Here is a 20,017-nt window from a genome sequence, read left to right as displayed (position 1 = left end):
GATCAACAAATAACCCTAGCCAAAGCTCATCCCCAATTACATCATAATGGGCATGGATGACAATTAGTGGATTAAGTCACTTGTGAAAACTCACAAATGCCACACCTACACAAGAAAGTGATTTAACGCACAGAAGACATGAGTCTCGACATAGCCGTTCTGTGGCTTGGTAGAAACAAGGCGCATTTTTAATAACACATCAGTCTGAAAACGGGTCTCCTTATTTGTATATTATAAGAATGCTGCTGATATAATGCAATCTTGTCATCTTGTGTTTTTCCAGGAGGCTTTTCAGTGGTGTTTCTGGCTCGTACGCACAGCGGTGTCCGCTGTGCTCTCAAAAGGATGTATGTCAACAACGTCCCGGACCTTAACGTCTACAAGAGAGAGATCACGATCATGGTGAGAGTAACATCACAGTGTTTGGTTGAAGTAGTTAGAGACATTATCATCATCATTCATGCAGCACACCCTGGACACACCACCGGTCACTGAACAGATCTCTGCCTCACTGCCACAAATAACTGTCTCCACCTGCCGGCATGTAAAGCCATCTGCTCCCAGCGCTGTTCCAAAGACTTCTATTCCTTTCATCATCACGCATAGACCAGTAAACCGAAATGTGCACATCCCACACAGAAATAATAGTAATCTCTTAAGGATTAGGACAACTGCACCAACTCCAGCACCCAGAACAAACTCATTTAAAATGGCTCTCTCAATGTGAGATCACTTTCAAGTAAGACTTTTATCTTAAATGATTTTATCTTGTCTGTAAATCTAGATTTTATGTTTTTAACTGAATCCTGGTTGCCTATAGCCAGCTATCTGACCTGTGTCCGCCTCAGTATGATTGTTTTAGTCAACCGAGGGTCAGTGGTCGTGGTGGTGGGCTAGTGAGCGTGTATAGGAAAAATTTAAATGTCATAAGTACGCTGTGATGAATTTAACTCCTTTGAAGTTCTCACTCTTAAACTTGGAGGGCTGCAACCTATCATATTTGTTATAATTTATCGCCCCCCAAAACCGCCTGGAGGATTTTTATCAGAACTTCCTGAATTTTTATCTACTCTGGTTTTAAATTATGACAGAATTGTTGTTTGTGGCGATTTTAACATTCATGTTGATGACCCCAACAATGTTAATGCAACTAACTTTTTAAATATGGCCACTTCTTTTAACTTCAAACTACATGTCAGAGGGCAAACACATAACCGTGGTCATACACTGGACTTGGTTTTTACCCTGGGTGTCAGCATTTCCTCTGTGGAATTAGTGGACATGACCATATCTGACCACAGATGTATTGTTTTGAGCGGCGATTCGCCTGTTACTCATGCCGCCTCACCAAGCTCCGTGTGTTCTCGCTTCTTTAATGAACAAAGTGTTTCAAAGTTTTGCGCATTCTTTCAGAGCCAAAGCCAACACCTGTCTGATTCCAACACCAACAATCTGGTCGATCACTTCAATCATATCTGCTTGTCGTCACTAAGTATTACTGCTCCTCTAAAGGTTAGGCCTACGTCTAAAGCTAGTAAGCAACCCTGGATAAATGACAGCATTCACAGCCTAAAAAGGGAATGCAGGAAAGCAGAGCGCAGATGGAAAAAATCCAGTCTCCAAGTCCATTACCTCAGTCTGAAGGATTTATTAATTAACTACAATAACATGGTTAAGGATGAGAGAACCACTATTTTTCTGAACTCATTACTACACATAAACACAATCCCAGGTTTCTGTTTAAGACTGTGGATCAGCTGGTAAACCCAACCCCTCCTTGTGCCTCAGCTGGAAGTAATGATGACTGTGAATTGTTTTTATCTTATTTTACCAATAAGGTGGTGTCAATCAGAGCCTCTATTACCCCCACGGCCTCTTACTCAGAGGTCCCTCACCAGCAACAAGATAGTTTTAATCAGTTTTATCCCGTCGACTTGTCTGAGCTTTTAAAAACAGTATCACAAATGAGAGTGTCCTCCAGCCCACTTGATGTAATACCTACAATTTTTACTGAAAGTAATAGATTCTGTTGGGCCACATTTGATCTCTGTTTTCAACAGCTCCCTATCTACTGGTTGTGTCCCTGATTATTTTAAAACGGCTTGCGTGAACCCACTTTTAAAAAAAACCTGGTTTAGATCCCTCCCTCCCACATAATTTTAGACCAATTTCAAAACTGCCTTTTATTGCAAAGATTCTAGAAAGAATTGTGTCCAAACAGCTGCTCACTGTACTGGAAAATAACAAAATATTTGAAAAGTTTCAGTCTGGTTTTAGGAAGTACCACAGCACTGAGACTGGCTTAAAGTCACCAATGACCTTTTAATGTCTGCTGATGAAGGCATGTGCTCAGTCCTTGTACTCCTGGACCTTAGTGCTGCTTTTGACACCATTGATCACAACATCATGTTAGACAGACTGAGGCACTGGGTGACAACTATGCAAACAACTATGTCTTCTCATTCTGTCCAGTTAAATATGGTGTGCCTCAGGGGTCGGTCTTAGGACCCATTTTGTTTTCCTTGTATCTGCTTCCCCTTGGACATATTATCCATAAACATGGCATTTCTTTTCATATTTATGCTGATGACACACAAATATACTTGCCCGTTAGATCCACAGACCCTGGAATGCTGAGTTCACTTAACAACTGCCTTTGTGAAGTTAAAAAATGGATGTCAAATAATTTCCTCCAGCTGAACTCCGACAAAACAGAAATCCTGGTCATCGGGTCCAGCAGATGGCAAATCAAATACTGCCATCTGCTGGTTCGCTAGTAAATCACATTAAGCCTGTGGCAAAGAACCTTGGTGTTTGGTTTGATAGTAATTTAAATTTCGAGCAGCACACCACAAAGCTTGTTCAATCATGTTTTTCAATCAACTTAACTTAGAAATATAGCTAAAATTCGATCTATGTTAACTTTTAAGGACACAGAGACCATTTTACACGCCTTCATCTCATCACGCCTGGATTATTGCAACAGCCTTTTCACCTGTTTAACCCAAAAATCTGTTGATCGACTCCAGACTGTCCAGAACTCAGCTGCCAGGCTTTTAACCAGAACAAAGAAATATGACCACATTACTCCTATTTTAGCTTCTACACTGGCTTCCCAGTATGTTTTAGAATTGACTTTAAAATTCTATTGATCATTTTTAAAGCTCTTCATGGCCTCTCGCCTTGTTATATTTCTGACCTTTTAGTCCCATACACACCAGCACGTACCTTGAGATCCTCGGGGTCTGTTGTCTGTTCCAGAGTCTCGACTGAAAACTAAAGGGGACAGAGCGTTTGCTGTCAGGGCCCCGAGGCTCTGGAACAGCCTGCCCGAGGAAATCAGGTCGGCTGAGTCAGTGAACTCTGAGTCAGTCCCATCTTAAAACATACTTTTATAGAAGAGCCTTTCCCGATCTTATTTGACTGTATTTTATCCCTTTTATTTTATTGTATTTTACTAATTTTATATTTATCTGTATTTTAGTTTTTTCAATGTTTTCATGCTTTTATCTTGTATTGTTTTTTGTATTATTGTCTTTACACTTGTTAAAGCACTTTGTAACTTGTTTTTGAAAAGTGCTCTACAAATAAGGATTATTATTATTATTATTATTATTATTATTATTATCTCTTACCTCAGCTGAAGTCTTCCTGCTGGTCTTCATTGCAAGAGCTTTATTTTAAATGTTTATTGCACATTAGTTTTGATTTACGCAAACATTGATCATGCAACAGGAAATTAAGATAGCTGTAGGTTGTCGTAAAGTTAGATTAGAAACTTGTACTGAAAAGGAAATTTGAGTTGTGAATTGAACACAGCTTATCAGTTGAAAATGAAAGTATTGGCTAATCATTTTGCTGGTAACCACACCATTATATACCCGTGTTCTGTTGTAGTGTCAAGTGTAATTCTTGGTTTTAGCTGCATTTGCTTTCAATCCTTTCCTGGCTGCCTGGAATACAGATTTATCTCACTTTTTGGTTTGGAGGGCTTAAATTGCACATAAATCCTGTTTCAAATGGGGACACAAGCCCTCATAAAGACGCACATACTTGTAAAACAGGGTGCGCAAAAATGGCTCTACTCCATCTTCCATACCCATCCCATTTTCCAGCATTTCCAGTCTGGCAAGAGCAGAAGGCTTTTGGCTGTGGACTGTGACATTGTATTAATGCACCTGGTCCATTGACAAACACTTTTGATCTATCACACAGAGCTGGCACCCACATGTTAACCGCAGATAATTCAAGGTGTTTTATGTCATTCAAAGTTAAATATTCTCATTTATTCTGTAAGCTAACGGATATGTCTTGTCTATGACTTGGACCAACAGCGGATGTTTCATGTTGAACGTTTCACCCCAGTGTGTCAGTGAACAGCTCACTCTCAACTGTACATTCATTGCCTCATCAGCTATGTGTAGTACACACACACACACACACACACACACACACACACACACACACACACACACACACACACACACACACACACACACACACACACACACACACACACACACACACACACAGTGGACCTTAAACATTGACACAGTCCTGGCCTGTTGGGACGTTGCGGTGTGTCGGTTTCCACAACACACAGCAGTCTCTCTTCTCATGCTGGCATTTAGCAACCAAACCAACAAGCAAAAACACTGTGATGCTTTAATCCTCCGAACGAATTTAGTTAAGAAAGATTAGTGGCGTTAAGAGATCAGCATGGTGTAAGAACATGACAGAATACAAAAAGCATTCATGCTTGACTGCACAGATGAGACTGGACTGAATTCAGCTGGATGTTGAACTTTTTAGGATATGTTCTCTGAGGAAGCAACCACTGGAAGTTTTTATTTTCTTTGTTCTTTTGCAAATTTGGATGTGGTTTCATAGATTTACAGTACTCATACACGGTAAAACCAGGAGGTGTAAACAAATGTCATAGGGACTCACACGCTTGTTTATGAGGCATAATTTCAGTTTATATTCTTCAAAGTTAGACGTTTTGGTGGTGTTTTTTCTCTCCCCTAAATAAATCTGATTTGAATGTCTACAACGTTGGGCAATATTATTAGTTATCTGTAACTTATCTAACATCATTGGCTTGTCTGCCTTCTTTAATGCATTTTTCATCCATCATTGTTTATTTGTGTCTTTTTAAAAAGACATGAGCAAACAGCAGAGCATTATTCCAGACTGCAGTTTCTTCATGCTTTATTTTAAATTGTACATTGAGTGACAAAGTAGCAGAAACACTACACAAGACCAGACATGAATACTCCTCAGCACTTACTGAAAGAGGACAAAGTGTGTGTACACAATACACATATGTCCTTTGTCATTGCCTCAATAGCTACCTTGTATTTTTGTACAGCTTCCATATTTAGTAGGAGATCTGCATTACTTCCTGCTCAGTACTTCTTGAAAATGTCTCTCTGTCTGTCCTGATAAGTTCCATCTTTTCATCCTGTATGTAGAAGGAGCTGTCGGGCCATAAGAACATTGTCGGCTACCTGGACTCCACAATCAACGCAGTGTCAGACAGCGTCTGGGAGGTCCTGATCCTCATGGAATACTGTAAAGGTATTTCCTCTCTGTTTGTAAATACACACATGTTATAATATCTTCTGATTTTTATGTGGGTTGGGGATAAGTTAGTATTATTTTGGGACAAATAAACTAAATGAAGCAAAACTAAGGACTGGCTTCAACTCATTGTCTGTTCTTGCAAATTTGAGTTTTATGTTTTTGGTCCTAGTCATATAATCATGGTGAATGATGTTTGGTCTTCATATCAAATCACCACTTTTGCAAATTACAGCAACGCCTGCCCAAAAAAACAGCAGAGTAATAAACACATTCTAGTACTCACCAACTATCTACATTTAGTTTATATAGTTAAAGTGGCTTGTGGAGAATAAGTAGTTAGTCTTTGTTGCTGTCATTTGTGTGGTCCCTCTATTGATCATGGCAGCTTCCTGGCTAATCTTGGCTTTCTGTAAGGCTATGGTTTTGTTTTCATTGGCCAAGTTTACATGTAAACATTACTCTGAGAGACTCTGAGTTACTTTGCTTCTACCGCTCTCCTGCAGCGGGTCAGGTGGTGAAGCAGATGAACCAGCGGTTGAATGTGGGCTTCACTGAGGCTGAGGTCCTCAACATCTTCTGTGACACCTGCGAGGCTGTGGCCCGCCTGCACCAATGCAAGACACCCATCATCCACAGAGACCTCAAGGTGAAGAGAGCATTACTCCCTTTTTCTGTCCCAGGTGTGCCAGAGCACCCTAATCTACTGGTTAGATGCATCTAATAATTATTTTCATTGTCAATGTTTCTATGAAATATAAGCAAAATGCCAGCACAATTTCCCAGAGCCCAAGGAGACAGCCTTCTAATTGCTTGTTTTATTAGTCCAAATCTGAAAGATTTTCAATTTACAGAGATATTTAACAAAGAAAAGCACAAAATTGAAGCTGGAGCATTTTTGGAATTTCTGCTTGATGAAAAACTATTGATGCTATCTAATATTTTTCTGCAACTAATTAATTTACTCTTTAGGCACTAACTGAAACTGTTGACAAAAAATCTGGAATACATAAACCCAAACTGCTGTTTCTCTTCTGAAAAATGCAATACACTGGTAACAGGTTATATGTATTATTTCTGGTTGGGCTATCTAGTTTAAACTTTTTAAATGAAACCTCCCAACGAAAGATGTCTCAGTACTACCCACACACAAGTTGTGAAGCGTGGTGCTCAGCACAAAATCTACAGCAATGGTTTTCCAAAGACATAAACAAAATCAAGAGAATGAAAGTGGAGATTGCAGCTTGAACACTTGAGTATTAAATTTAATGTCAGATGATGTTTATAAACATAAGTGATGTAAATCTGCTTGGTCAGCAGAAGAAAGAATGCTGATTGCACTTTTCTGCTTGTTCTAACTCCTCTGCTTCCTCTTATGCTCCCCCGTTTCCTTTGCCAGCTTGTTCTCCTATTTCCTTCCTCCATTCGCTGCTCATCCACCTCCTTTTCCTCTTTCTCCACGTACCCCTGTTAGAGAACCAAGCTTACTCTTTGCACAGGGCCTGGTACTTCTTGAAATTCCTCACTAACTGTCAGCTAACTTGATTGTGGGTGGTAATTTCCCACCCCGGTTGAATTCTCCTCAGTGCCCCATCACTGGGCCGCTGTACTCTGTCCAGTTGGACAAGCCTCTAAACAGTGCGGTCCCTTCAGCTTCACAGGCCTGTCCTCTGTTCGCTGTCTGTGTCTATCTGTTCAGCCTACATGGCTTACATAACATCGCAGGGACACAAAAGACCACGGAGGCCCAGTCATGCATTGCCAGGGGAAGTGAGAGTGCAAAAAAAAAAAAGACCCTTAACCCTGAGCTGTCAACACTATTGAGACACTGTTTTTACATACAAAAAACAAAAAAAGTAATACAACTTTTTTGTTTTGGTGACACCCACTACCCTAAATGTAATTGTTTTATTTTTTGGACAAATTAAAGCTGGTTAGGTCTGTAAAGTAAGTGTTGCTGGAGTTTTGACCTCTTTAGATTTGTTTCCCTTCTCCATGCATCTTGGAAGTTGGTGAAGTTGTGCCAGAAACCCCTACTCTGCTTCTATAGGTCTGTAAAGTACCCAGGTGGACAGTCATGGAGGGCAGAGGACACGATGACTCTCTGAACAGGTTTAAAATGTACAATTTGAAACCTCAAACACACACACACAGTTATATAAAATGAAAAACTGCAGTTGTTACAGAAATGGCAGAAGCTATTACTTTCCTTTTCTATAAAGGGTGCAGACTAACATGTTTGCATCTGTGGGCGGTGCGGGTTGGATTACAACCGAATGTTCTGGGGTCTCAGCTCTGTTATTGGATGATCACTGACACTGTCAAATCAACCATTTACATTCAACTGCATCTGTCCGTGTATACTGTATATACTCTGTCGTGTGTGTGTTCTTGAGTTTTCATTATGCCTTTGCAATATTTTAGTCAAGTTTTTCCATTACAATGTCTAAAACCTCTGTTTGTTTGTTTTTTCAGGTTGAAAACATCCTGCTAAACGACCAGGGAAATTATGTGCTATGTGACTTCGGCAGTGCCACTCACAAGATTTTGCTGCCACATAAAGATGGAGTGACCGCTGTGGAGGACGAGATTAAGAAGTATGTTTTTTTTTTTTGTTGTTGTTTTTTTTTTTTTATAAGTGAAGGAAATGTTCAGCATGTCAGTCAATACAGTAATATTTACCTGTATTCTGTCTGCTGGAACAGTATTGTTTTATTTGTCCAAGTGGCATGTAAAGTTGACACTGTCATGTAAAACCATTGCCAAAAAAACAGCGTAGAAGGGGACTTTTGCACCACAGGAAGTTTGAGAGAAACCCAGGATTGGTTTTAAAAACTCAGGATCTTTCACCAGTTTCAGTTTTAGTTCCTATCCCCAAAAAGTCCCTGCTACTCAGATGGTACTTAATGATGGATTGTGGGGTGGAAATTTCTTGTAATGTTGTTGACATTTAACAGAGTTATGGAGCCAACTTCCCAGCTAGTCCAAAAAAAAAGAGAGAGACTGTTCTAATGTGAGTGCAAGCACTTTATAGAAATTAAATCTAATATTATTTAAAAATTATTTTAATGCAGTTTCTTTCCAAAGCAGACAAATAACCAGAATACACTCAGCGGATCTTTAGATAGCTTTTCTGGTGTTTTTGCCACCTCTGCATGGTCTCCTTTCCAACATCATGCAAACATCACACTGTCACACAATATAAAATTACTAAAAACAATGTAACTCTGCTGTCTCAAACCAAGCCGTTGCCTTGTAATTGTAATAATTTGCCCCACCTGCACAGCATTTCAGAAGCAGTGGGAATGCAAACAGGAAAACACAAATAGGACTTGTGGTTTCTAATTTAGTTCCTGGAACTGCTTGATCGATGATACCATCAACTGGTAGCTTTATTTGAGGGAAAGCTGCTACTTTTATCTTAACAGGGTAGTCTCCCAGGCCAACAGATCAACCTACTGTAATCAGGTCTGTTTATTTGTGTCAACAAAGCAAATGAGTGAGCTTGCAAGTCATACTGGGAGCAGATCAGAACAGACATACACGCAACTACAAACAATCACATCGTCGTTGATCTGTTGCAGATGATTGTGTATTGGGAGGTTGTAAACGTGTCTGTCCTTTGTGGTCACAACCCCTGCACTTTGGCTTTGTGGTGTCTTGTACAGTATGTGTGTACGTTTTCTAATTTTGTACTGTCAAATCACAGCAGTCCGTTCAGAGCAGGCCTGTTAACTTTCCCATATTTATTATTGCTTACCAGTACATGACCGTGTGTAAACTCTTTGTAATCTTACTGTCTTCATGACACTAGTCGTACAGAAACCATCATTCCTCTGAACTGTGGTGACTCTCTGCATTTTCATAACTCAGCTGGGTTTATTTTAAACACAACTAGCTGCTTTGATTATTGTAAGAATGACTGAAAAGAAAACAAACACTATCTGTTACATTGAACTAGGCAGGCAACCTTTGCTGGACTCTAGTGATTTATTATTAACACATGCGTGATCAAAGTGTGCTCGCAGTGGTGAAAGGGGGTGGCGATGGAGCAGCGGATGAGACTCATACCCTTGGTGTGGGATACCCGGGTTCAATTCCCACTATGATACATCCACCATTGTGTCCCTGAGCAAAACACTTAACCCCTACTTGCTCCAGAGGCGTGTGACCTCTGACATGTATAGCAATTGTAAGTCGCTTTGGATAAAAGTGTCAGCTAAATGAATAAATGTAAATGAAAGAAATACTCAAGTTAAAGTAGCAATACCAAAATCTAAAAGTACTCTATTGCACAAGTCCTGCTGTAGCAAAACTATGAAGTACCGTAAAACTTCAATTAATAGCAAAGTCCCAAATAGACTCCTTTACTGGCCTGGTGTGGGAACACATTTTGACAAATAAACGCCTGCCTCAATTTAACGCCTGGTCTATAGAAGTTCTTTGGATGTATAAAACCTCTTAAACCCTGTGGGGTCGCCTGCTTTAGCTGCTTCTAAGCTGCTTAGATCGTGAACACAAATATTAATGTTTAAGCGTATGATCAATGTGTCTGTATGGACATAGATCAAATGAATGATGTGTATTTGATATTATTGGATAATTTTTATACTAGTATTATTCTGTTTTGAAATTAATAAACTGTTTTGATAGTAGGTTCAGTTATATGCAAAAGGAATTGTCCTGTCTCAAATATAGGCAAAGATCAATTCAGTGATTTTAGCAAATAAATGCCCTGGCTATTATTCACAGTTTTACGGTAGTAACAAAATATACTTGAAGTATCAGCTCATTGTTAAGCTATCATGCCTAAACAAATGATAATGTTGCTGCATAATTGCCGTTTGTGAAAATAAACAAGTTTTTGCTGCTATATGAATTGGTGATATGTCATTGTTGTGTTCACAACCTGTTTTCTGCTTCCCCTAAGTTGCCAGAAAGAAATCTGTTATTGCAGGTTTAATGCAGGTTTAACGATTAACATATAAGAAGCCTTTTAGCTGACTGAGGTGGAGTTTAACTTTTATATATTCATGTGTAGTTTAATCTATAGAAATGTATAATATTTTATAAATGTTTGCATGTAAAATAATATTACAAGCATCTATAGTTGGCAAAGAATACTATAGAGTAAAACAGAGTAATAGAGTAAAAAATAAAATGTGGAGAAGCTCAAATATGAAGTAGCATTAAATGGTGCTGCTTAGTCACTGAAACATTGACCTGCTATTGACAGCTTCCTCTTGTTGTGTGTCACAGGTACACAACCCTTTCATATCGGGCGCCAGAGATGATTAACTTGTACGCAGGGAAAGCCATCACCACTAAGGCTGATATATGGGTATGGTCCTATTTCTTCTTTGGGGGTGTGTGTGTGTGTGTGTGTGTGTGTGTGTTATGCACCCTGTAGGGCTGGTTTGTCCTCAGCGTTACTCTATCCCAACTGGTTCCTCTTCTCTCTCTCTATGCCTCTCTCCCTTTTTCTCCTCTCACAGTCTCTCTCTCTCTCCAGGCTCACCCTAGGCTGTTTGCCTCCACCAGCTCTCCACAGCGTTTTTCCCTCATAAAACATTAAGCGACATCATTTACAACAAAGCCAGGACTCCGCCTCATCCTATTCCTGCTGCCTGTCCTCTTCTATTTTCCCTCCATTTGAGACAATTAGGCCCAGTCGAGGACCTCTATATGCTTGTGTGAAATAGGCCCTGGCTGTTATAAAGGTGCGAGATGGAGTTGCTTGGACTTGTGCAGGAATGGTGTAAATTGATACCTGTTGTTGGGACACTTTGTGCATTTAAATGTGTACACTAGTGCCTATCAATACTGTCAGCCAAAGTTTTTATATTGTCTGCCTGTCAGCCACTGAAACCAGTCTTTTTATATTTGCTTTAATAAACCTGTCACTGTAGATAAATGTGAGAGTCTGCACTATATATGTGTGAACATTAGCAGACGAATAAACAGAAGCGTTAAATACGCTTCTGGTTGTAGAAAGACACCTACTTTGGGACGTACAACAAAAACACACACTTCCTGTGGACTACCCCTTGCATTCTCACTTCCTGTTCTATGTTTAGCCACGTGTTTGAAATTCAGCTGTTTATACATTGTGCCTCACACAAATAACAAAAATGTCATATGCATTTATCCACATGTTTTGGGGTTGTTGGCAGATATTCTGTCTGACTCGGATTAGGAGTCTAGTATCATACTGGATTAGCCTGTTGAGTGGAAAACTGAAGAAAATCTGTCTTTAGATCAGCGGTTAAAGGAAAACATGCCCTAAACGCTGTTGCTAATTCCAAAGTCTCTTTCATCTCCAACTGGATCATCAACGAAAAGATGCTGGAGCCAAATATAGCGCTTGCTGAATATATGATTTGGGAGCACAGCCCTTTTGCATGTGGATTTGTTTGGACAGAGATAATACCAGGGAAGAAGATTCTGTGCCTGTTTTTTTTAAAGGCGTCTCTTTATCCTCTGAAATAAGGAACGTTAGTTCTTTGCTAAGCAGGTCCAGGGTAGACTGTAGCTGACGTGTTAAGTAGGCTAGTTGTAGAAGTCTATTTTTCATGTGTGTTTCCGGTATCTGTGATGAGCACCACAGATAAAAAGTACAGATTGATTAGTTTTGTGTTACAACATACTGCTAGTCGTGTATGTCTCGACTTCCAAACGATATGCGTCTGTAGCACTGAGCATCAGAAACTGAGTCATGCATACAAAGTTGGCATCAAATGCTTGGGCAGATAACGGTCTTCTTATTTGTTCAGGACTCTGCTGCTCCTATCATCACCAGAACACTCCTGTCCTTCAGCAGCTTCATTGGCTCCCAGTTAAATACTGCACTGATTTTGCTCCTCTCCTTCAAGGCCATTCACAACCATGCTCATCTGTACCTCACTGACTATCTTCGTATCAACATACCCACCTGTACTCTTTTTCTATTCACCTCACTGCCGGTTTGACCACCATTTGGTTTAGAGCCTTCAGCCGCTCTGCCCCTTGCCTCTGGAACTCCCTTCCAACTGGACATCCGTAACACTGACTCTTTCCATTTTCAAATCTCTCCTAAAAACACATGCTTTTAAACTGGCATATCCAATGTGATCACTTTTCATCTGGTCTTTTGTTTCTGATTATGTAGCCTTACTGATTTTTATGTACTGTAATTTAGTTTTTGTTCATTTTATTGATTTATTGCTGCGCTGTTCTGTCTTGTAAGGTGACCTTGAGTGTTTTGAAAGGCACCTATAAATAAAATGGATTATTATTATTATTATTATTATTATTCTTTGATCAGATATTTCCTTTTTTTTTTTTTATAATAATTTAGCTACTTTTATGCTGTATTTTATTAAGGGCGAATTTCCTTTAGAGCTTCCTTGTATTGAGCCAAATTAATCTGTGATGGATTTGAGGTTTTGCTTTTTTGTTAAAAATAAAAAACTAAGATTTATAGAAAGAGTTTTAAATTCTCAAAGAAAGGTACTGAAAGAAGTTTATGGTGCAATACAATAAACTCAGGTATCAGAATATTTATGCGATTCCTAGCCCTAAAAGTTTCAGGTTTTCAGGTATTTATCAGAGTTTCTGTTTTCTCCACAGGCACTTGGATGCTTGTTGTACAAGCTGTGTTTCTTCGCACTTCCATTTGGGGAGAGTCAAGTTGCCATATGTGATGGAACCTTTATCGTTCCGGATAACTCCAAATTCTCCTTCAAGTTGCACTGTTTAATCAGTAAGTTTATGACTTAACATGGATTAATGATGTGAGAAAGTGTGTTCTAATGATACAGAAGTAATTAATTACTACCAAAGAAACACTTTCTATCACTTTTTAGTGAGTCACTGTTTAAAAAAAGGATGAATAGAAGCTATACTAAACAGTATGGGTCTGTTCTACTCTAGAAGTACTGTACAAGTACTGTGTCTGCCATATTTTCAGTTTATAATGTTATGAAGGACATGTTTGAGGTGGAAAACTTTCTCCACGTGATGGAACTTACAGAAGGCTTGACTGTGTCATAATATAGTCACTTGCTCACACACAGAATGCAGCACAGACTTTTGAAGATGTGAAGTTTTCCAGAAGGAGCTAGTTTTTGTGTTTTCCATTTTAAATATTTTTCATTATCATATCATTGTCATTAGCTAATTGTAATTTACACCCACAGTTAAACATTATGCTGTTACTTTGACAATGTTACCGCTCTGCTGCATTCACTCAGTGATCTGTGTTTTTATATATTTACACAAAACATGTTTAGCCTGTTTGTCTTAGTCTGTTAGTCATGGCAACCTTGTTTGCTTTCAAGTTATTTCACTTCCCTAAATGCATCCTTCAGTGGAGCTTGAGACCAGACAAATAAACTTACCTTACCTTAAATTATTTGATCAACAGCTCCACCAAGTGGCCAAAGAGAGAAGATGCACATTAACTGCAAGTGATTAGCCAGTGGTGTTCTGCACAGCATGCTGTATAAAAGTACCTCTGTCTTTTCCAGGATATATGCTCGAACCAGACCTGGAGAAGAGACCAGATATTTACCAAGTGTCCTCCTTTGCCTTCAAATTAGCTGGAAAAGACTGTCCAGTGCCAAATCTCTTTGTAAGTCACCGGAATTAAGCAGTCGGTGTGGTTTTAGCCTCTGTGGTCACTGCTTATTTACATAATTCTCCTGCCCCTTTTCCAGAACTCCCCCATCCCTACGTCGCTCCCAGAGCCTCTAACGGCTAGTGAGGTCGCTGCAAGGAAAAGTATGACAAAAGCCAGGTACTGCTTACTGATGGGAACAGAGTTTTCTTATTCTAATTTTCTTGTTACATACAAACAAACGTGGTACTAATAGATACGATACAAAATATAGTAATATAAGAAAATTTGCATTTCATTTACATGCTTTAAAGAATCATTTATGTTTGGTGCTGGAGTTCACATGTATCTAGGCAGAACAACACATTAGACATCAGGCTCACAGACAACCACATGCTGAGGGACACGGTTTATTGGTATTGGTCAAGGAAATTCAAAGCCATAACTATCTCCTCTTTTCCAGGATAACGGAGTCTGTGGGGCCGACGGAAACATCAATAGCTCCCAGACAGAGGCCAAAAGCAGCAAACAGTAACGTCTTGCCCCTCGCTAATACTGTCACCCCTGTCAAGATGACCGTGCCTTCAGCACCTGTCAGCAACGGCCAGAAAGGTTTGTTGAGCAGCTGTGAGATTTATATTTTATCAATAGAAGTTAGCATCATCTTGATGGTATGTTCTTATCTCTAACAAAAAAGGGGGAAAAAAACAGAATTCTATATACTATACATGATTGAACATAGAGTCAGAAAACTAAAACCTGTTTTTACCAAAACAGTACTGAAGCCCTATAAGCATGTATTGTAGGACACTTGATGCTTAAGTGTTTAAAGATGAGTTAATGTCTGACAAACTAAAGTGAAAACATTGCATTTCTGCAGAGTTCTTTTTGTCTTTTATTTACAGTCCGTGCTTTCTATTATACAGATCGCTTGTGTTTGCTTCTGTGCTCAGTGTGGTGTTCAAAGTAATAAATCAATTAATCCATACCTGTCCACTCAGCTCCCACCCCTGGCTCAGGGCAAACATCCATGCAGCCCCAGCCCAGCAGTCAGCAGCACCGAGTCCTGCAGCAGCTACAGCCTGGTGACCTGCGTTTACAGCAGCTACAACAACATCCCCACCACCACCACCACCACCACAGCAACAGCAAGCTGTGCAGCAGCATGCACAGCAACTCCAATACCTCCAAGTACATCCACCACACTGACAAACGCACAACACATAGTAGAAGTCAAAGTCTGGAACTGTCACAAAGAAAAAATGTTAAGAGTTTTAATCCTTTTCCAACCCTCCTCAGTACCAACAGGCTGTACAGCAATCCCTCCAGCAGCAGCAGCAGGCCCAGCTCCAGCAGCAGCAGCAGCAGGCCCAGCTCCAGCAGCAGCAGCAGCAGGCCCAGCTCCAGCAGCAGCAGCAGCAGGCCCAGCTCCAGCAGCAGCAGCAGCAGGCCCAGCTCCAGCAACAGCAGCAGCAGGCCCTGCTCCAGCAGCAGCAGCAAGCCCTGCTCCAGCAGCAGCAGATGATGATGCAGCCGATGTACCAGCAGCAGGTTGCTCAGGCCCAGGCCCAGGCTCAGTATGCAGCCATGGTGAGTTCTGTCAGAGGTCTGAACTTGAATTTGATTTTCTGACATCCATCAAACTGAATTTGCTTTTGTTTGCATTCAAACACGCTTCTACCTCAAAATCATGACAGAATTTCAGAGCAGAAGATTTGATCCAAAAACTGCAATAAATAGTTTGAGTAAATGACAGCAAAACACATGGAGACGCAGCATGAAATAACACGGAGCTGAATATTTCATTTAATGTCAGAATGCCCTAAAATTGCTCTCTCTGTTCCAAACACTGGCAGCCAATCCTCTTCAGTCGAATAGCTTCATGTCTGTGCCAAGCAGCATTGGAAGCAGACGCTCAAACTTCCTACTGACTCTGTCCAAATATTCAGAAAACTAGTATTTACGCAGCTATTGAATGAAACACACAAACACAGGTCCTCCAAATGCGCACTGTGTGCGGTGCAATTTTTAGTCTGTTTCCCACCGAACGCGTACCATCTGTTTTATTTCAGAGGCAATCTGGTCTGAGCGAAGCCACGAGGGGATCGAACAGAGGGTGAAATCGAGCAGTTTCCTCTGTGTTGCACGCTGACATATGAAGCAGTTCACATGCAGGGGAAGAGAGCACCTCTTAAAATTACTGTTCTTATTCCAAGATACCTGCTAAATGTTTTAAAGCAGCGTTTCCTCGTTGATCTCAGACCTTCTCCTTATTGTGATGAGGAAGCTCTGCTGAGTGACTGCAAATGTGTAATATGGTGTAATGACATGAGATCAACTTTATTTCTACAGTACTTTAAAAGCACAACAGTGGTGTGTTTAGACTTGCTTTAGACATATGGTTTAAGACATAAGGTTTTATTGTGGCTGCAGATTTTGAACATAAGAAAGATTTTGGTTTGTTTGTTAATGTGAATTCTCTAATGGAGAAGGAGCCTCTATAAAGAAGTCATATTCAGATTCACCAGGGAAAAATGTTGTATCTGGGGAAAACATTTATCAGCTAAGGAGTCAGACACTTTCTAAAAAGTTGTCAGACCAAACCGCTAAAAGAAGCGTGATTATTGGAGTTCAACTGAATGCTCCAAATGAATGCTAATCTTGCTTTTCTGATGTGTAAATTACTGTTGCATATTATCAGTGGCAAAAAATAATCAATTAATAGAGCTTTAAAATTGTGAGCCTGTGTTTGAGGTGATTGCATCTTGAACTTATTTCATTTGTTCAGTTTGGTTTCCTACGTGCTGTTTGACTTTCATTCCTTCATCCCTCCCCTCCACTGTGTCCCCAGCTTTCCAAATCCAGAACTGGTTTCTAACAACATTTCATCATCTTGTTGCCATCATTGTGCGCCATGAAATCAAAGGTCCGTCCCTCATTCCCTTCCCCCTCTTCTCCCTCTCTTCCTTCCTTAACAGCTGCACCAGTACCAACAGGCTTTTGTCCAGCAGCAGCAGCAGCAGCAGCAGCAGCATCATCAACATCAGCCTCAGCAGCATCACCCCGCTCAGCAGCCTCTCCCCTATATGTCCTCCCCTCTTGAGTTCCAGATTCCGTTGGGTTCCTATAATGCGACCACGCCCACAGCAGGACCTGGCCAGATGGGGGGACCATCTCCTGTGGATCCCTCATACACTAACCCCAGGTGATACCCCTGAAATTATCCTATACATGTGCTTGTGTTTCTTTTGTAAAAACTCATTCTATATCTCAGTGTGAGTATGTGGGGTTTTTTTTTTTTATGTAACCAAATCACAGATAGTTGATTCTTTACCGTAAATGTCACTGTTGCACATTCTGATATTTTTTTCCTTTTACAAGAATTTAGTTAACTTTGTATGCCTACACAGCCACTATTTTTCCAGAGTAAATTACAATTTTAGTTGTCCCAAATTGTTATTTATCCATTGTGTAATACAGATGGCTGTGGAAAATAGTCTTTGTCAATAAAAGATGACAAAAGCACAGCGATTTTATGGAGTCTGTTATCCACGATTGTAATGGTGATTCCAATATCTCCCACAGACTTTCACGCTTCTGTCTTCTTAACCCCGTCCATAAAGCACTTAACACACTTTCTCTAACACACTTTTTGTCTTAATCCCTTCCATAAAGCGAACTGCTACATACTAAATGCACTTAACTACTACATGCTACAACTAAACATAAAATAAATTCAAGATAGGAGCATAAAAAGGACATTTTACATAATGTGCAAAAGTGAGTTAAAAGGCACACTTTGTCACACTGCCTGTTGTGTGTGTGTGTGTGTATATACTTACGTTTGTCAGAGTTTTGTGAACTTACATGTGTCAGGCAAACATGCTCAGACTCAGAAACTTTCCACAGAGAGTTCTCTTCAGCTTCTAAATTTTGTTTTTCAGGTATTATCTTACATCCTTACTACTCCATTATTACTGTAACAGAAATGCGTGCCGCAGATTAATCCTACACATAACAGGTTGATGCTGCTGTTTTGTCTCCACAGTAGAAACCCACTGCTTGCTTCAGATGGGATCACGACACCCTCTCATAGCTGCAACAGTGCAGTCAGTAACCCCCCCGACATGTCGGGCTGGAACCCTTTCGGAGAGGACAACTTCTCCAAGTTGACCGAGGAGGAGCTGATTGACCGGGAGTTTGACATGCTCAGAGCAAGCAAGTGACCCCTTCAATGATTTCATTATAGTGTTTGTGTGTGTGTTAATTATTTATATCAAAAGTTTTACAGATTTCAATGACAATTAATGAATTTCTTGACATTGCAACCTTGGGAATTTTCTTTTTACGTTTTTGCAACAGAAAAATTAATGAATAACTAATAACGCATTTACTTCAAAGGTTTTGGCACATGTATCACATGATTGTGTATCACTAGGTTTATTTTACTGCATAACCAGATAAAGAGAAAACATTTCTTAAGATTTTCTGTTAGTATAATTTTAGATTTTGCAGGATCTTGGACAGAGGTCTTCTTTCTCTAAATGCTTTCTATTTTAGTATATTTGCAATTGTCTAAATGGAAAATGTGAGTGACTTTGTGTTTAGTCTGTGCATTTTGTACCTTGCCTAGCTGTCTTAGCTGTAGATGATCTAAGTATCTTCCCCTCTGTGATCTTCTTACTACAGAAAAGCCGGTGGAGAGAACAGCCAGTGTGGAGACAGACCGACTGCAGCCTGCTGCATCCGCTGCCAAGCCCCCCCTACCAGAGGACCTGTTTGGCTCAGTCCCGTTTGTGGCCAACGCAGGCAAGTCTTAGGAGTCTCTACCGTGAGGACCCAACACTGTGGAGCCACGTGCCCCCTCTCTGCCCTCTCCTGCCCACATGTCCAGCTCTTCTCTTCCCACCTGACCTCCAGTCAGGAGCTCCTATGTCACACAGAGACCCCACAGCGGAGCATTAAAAACCAACGAGCGGTCAGATTTTTGTTTGGTTTCTCAATATAAGTCAGCAGATTAGTTGTGTTTTTGTTGTCGGTATAGAATTTAAAGGTGAGTCGAAGCAAAGCAGGTACAGAAGTGGTAAAAGCACTTTCTAAATTCATTGCAATCCGCTGTGGCTTTTAATACTGGGCTTTTAACTGCCCTGCTGTAACAAACCTTTATGCAAGGAAGAAGTGTTGTGTCTTCTCTATTGCCACTGAGTGAAGCAAGGCACTAACTCTGCCAGGGTTTGGGGTTACATTCCCAGTCTACATCAAATGTTTGGAGTAAGGTACTAACCATAGGGGTCTCACTTTGCGGACAAAAAAAAAGTATACGCTCATGGAGAGGCGCTTTGCATAAAATTACAATTTTTATTATTCCATCGGCACTAAAAGCAATATGAACATAACAAGGCTAAAGTGAATACATGTTAGTGGGAAGAACGTGACACATGGCTGGTACTAATTAGGGCTGAGTGATGTCAAAAATGCACAATGATGTACACCATAGAACATAGTTATCCCTTACTGGTTTAAAGAATGAATACATAGGCAATCTAATTAAAAACCACGGCTTTGAACAGATTTCATGAATGATACACATACGGTTGTTGATTTCATGGCTTTTCCATGCTGTTGAATCGCTATGAGTTTGTAATATTTGATAATTGAATTTCACTGAACGTATTGGAGCACAATGAGGAGCAAACATTGATCCAGTCCACTTCTCTTAATGAAGTTAGTTTTTAGGTGTGCAGCACTTCGCAGCTTGTGTCTTAAAGGTGGTGGTTGACTTGTGTCAGTCAGTTTGCCTCTTTGGTTGTATTGTGCTGTCATTAGATTGTTTGTGCT

At 40.2% G+C, this 20,017-nt stretch overlaps 1 pseudogene; it reads left to right on the top strand.

The window, feature by feature from the left end:
• The first annotated feature begins 252 nt into the window (after positions 1-252).
• LOC119919257 lies at positions 253-19,506 on the top strand (annotated as a pseudogene).
• The last annotated feature ends 511 nt before the right edge of the window (positions 19,507-20,017 follow it).

This window comes from Micropterus salmoides, unplaced genomic scaffold (assembly GCF_014851395.1).
Source record: "Micropterus salmoides isolate LMB-PRFRI ecotype aquatic unplaced genomic scaffold, ASM1485139v1 Ms_hic_scaffold_264, whole genome shotgun sequence".
Taxonomy (NCBI): Eukaryota; Metazoa; Chordata; class Actinopteri; order Centrarchiformes; family Centrarchidae; genus Micropterus; species Micropterus salmoides.
The sequence above is the reverse complement of the archived record's forward strand: the minus strand, read 5'-3'. Positions and strand labels throughout refer to the sequence as shown.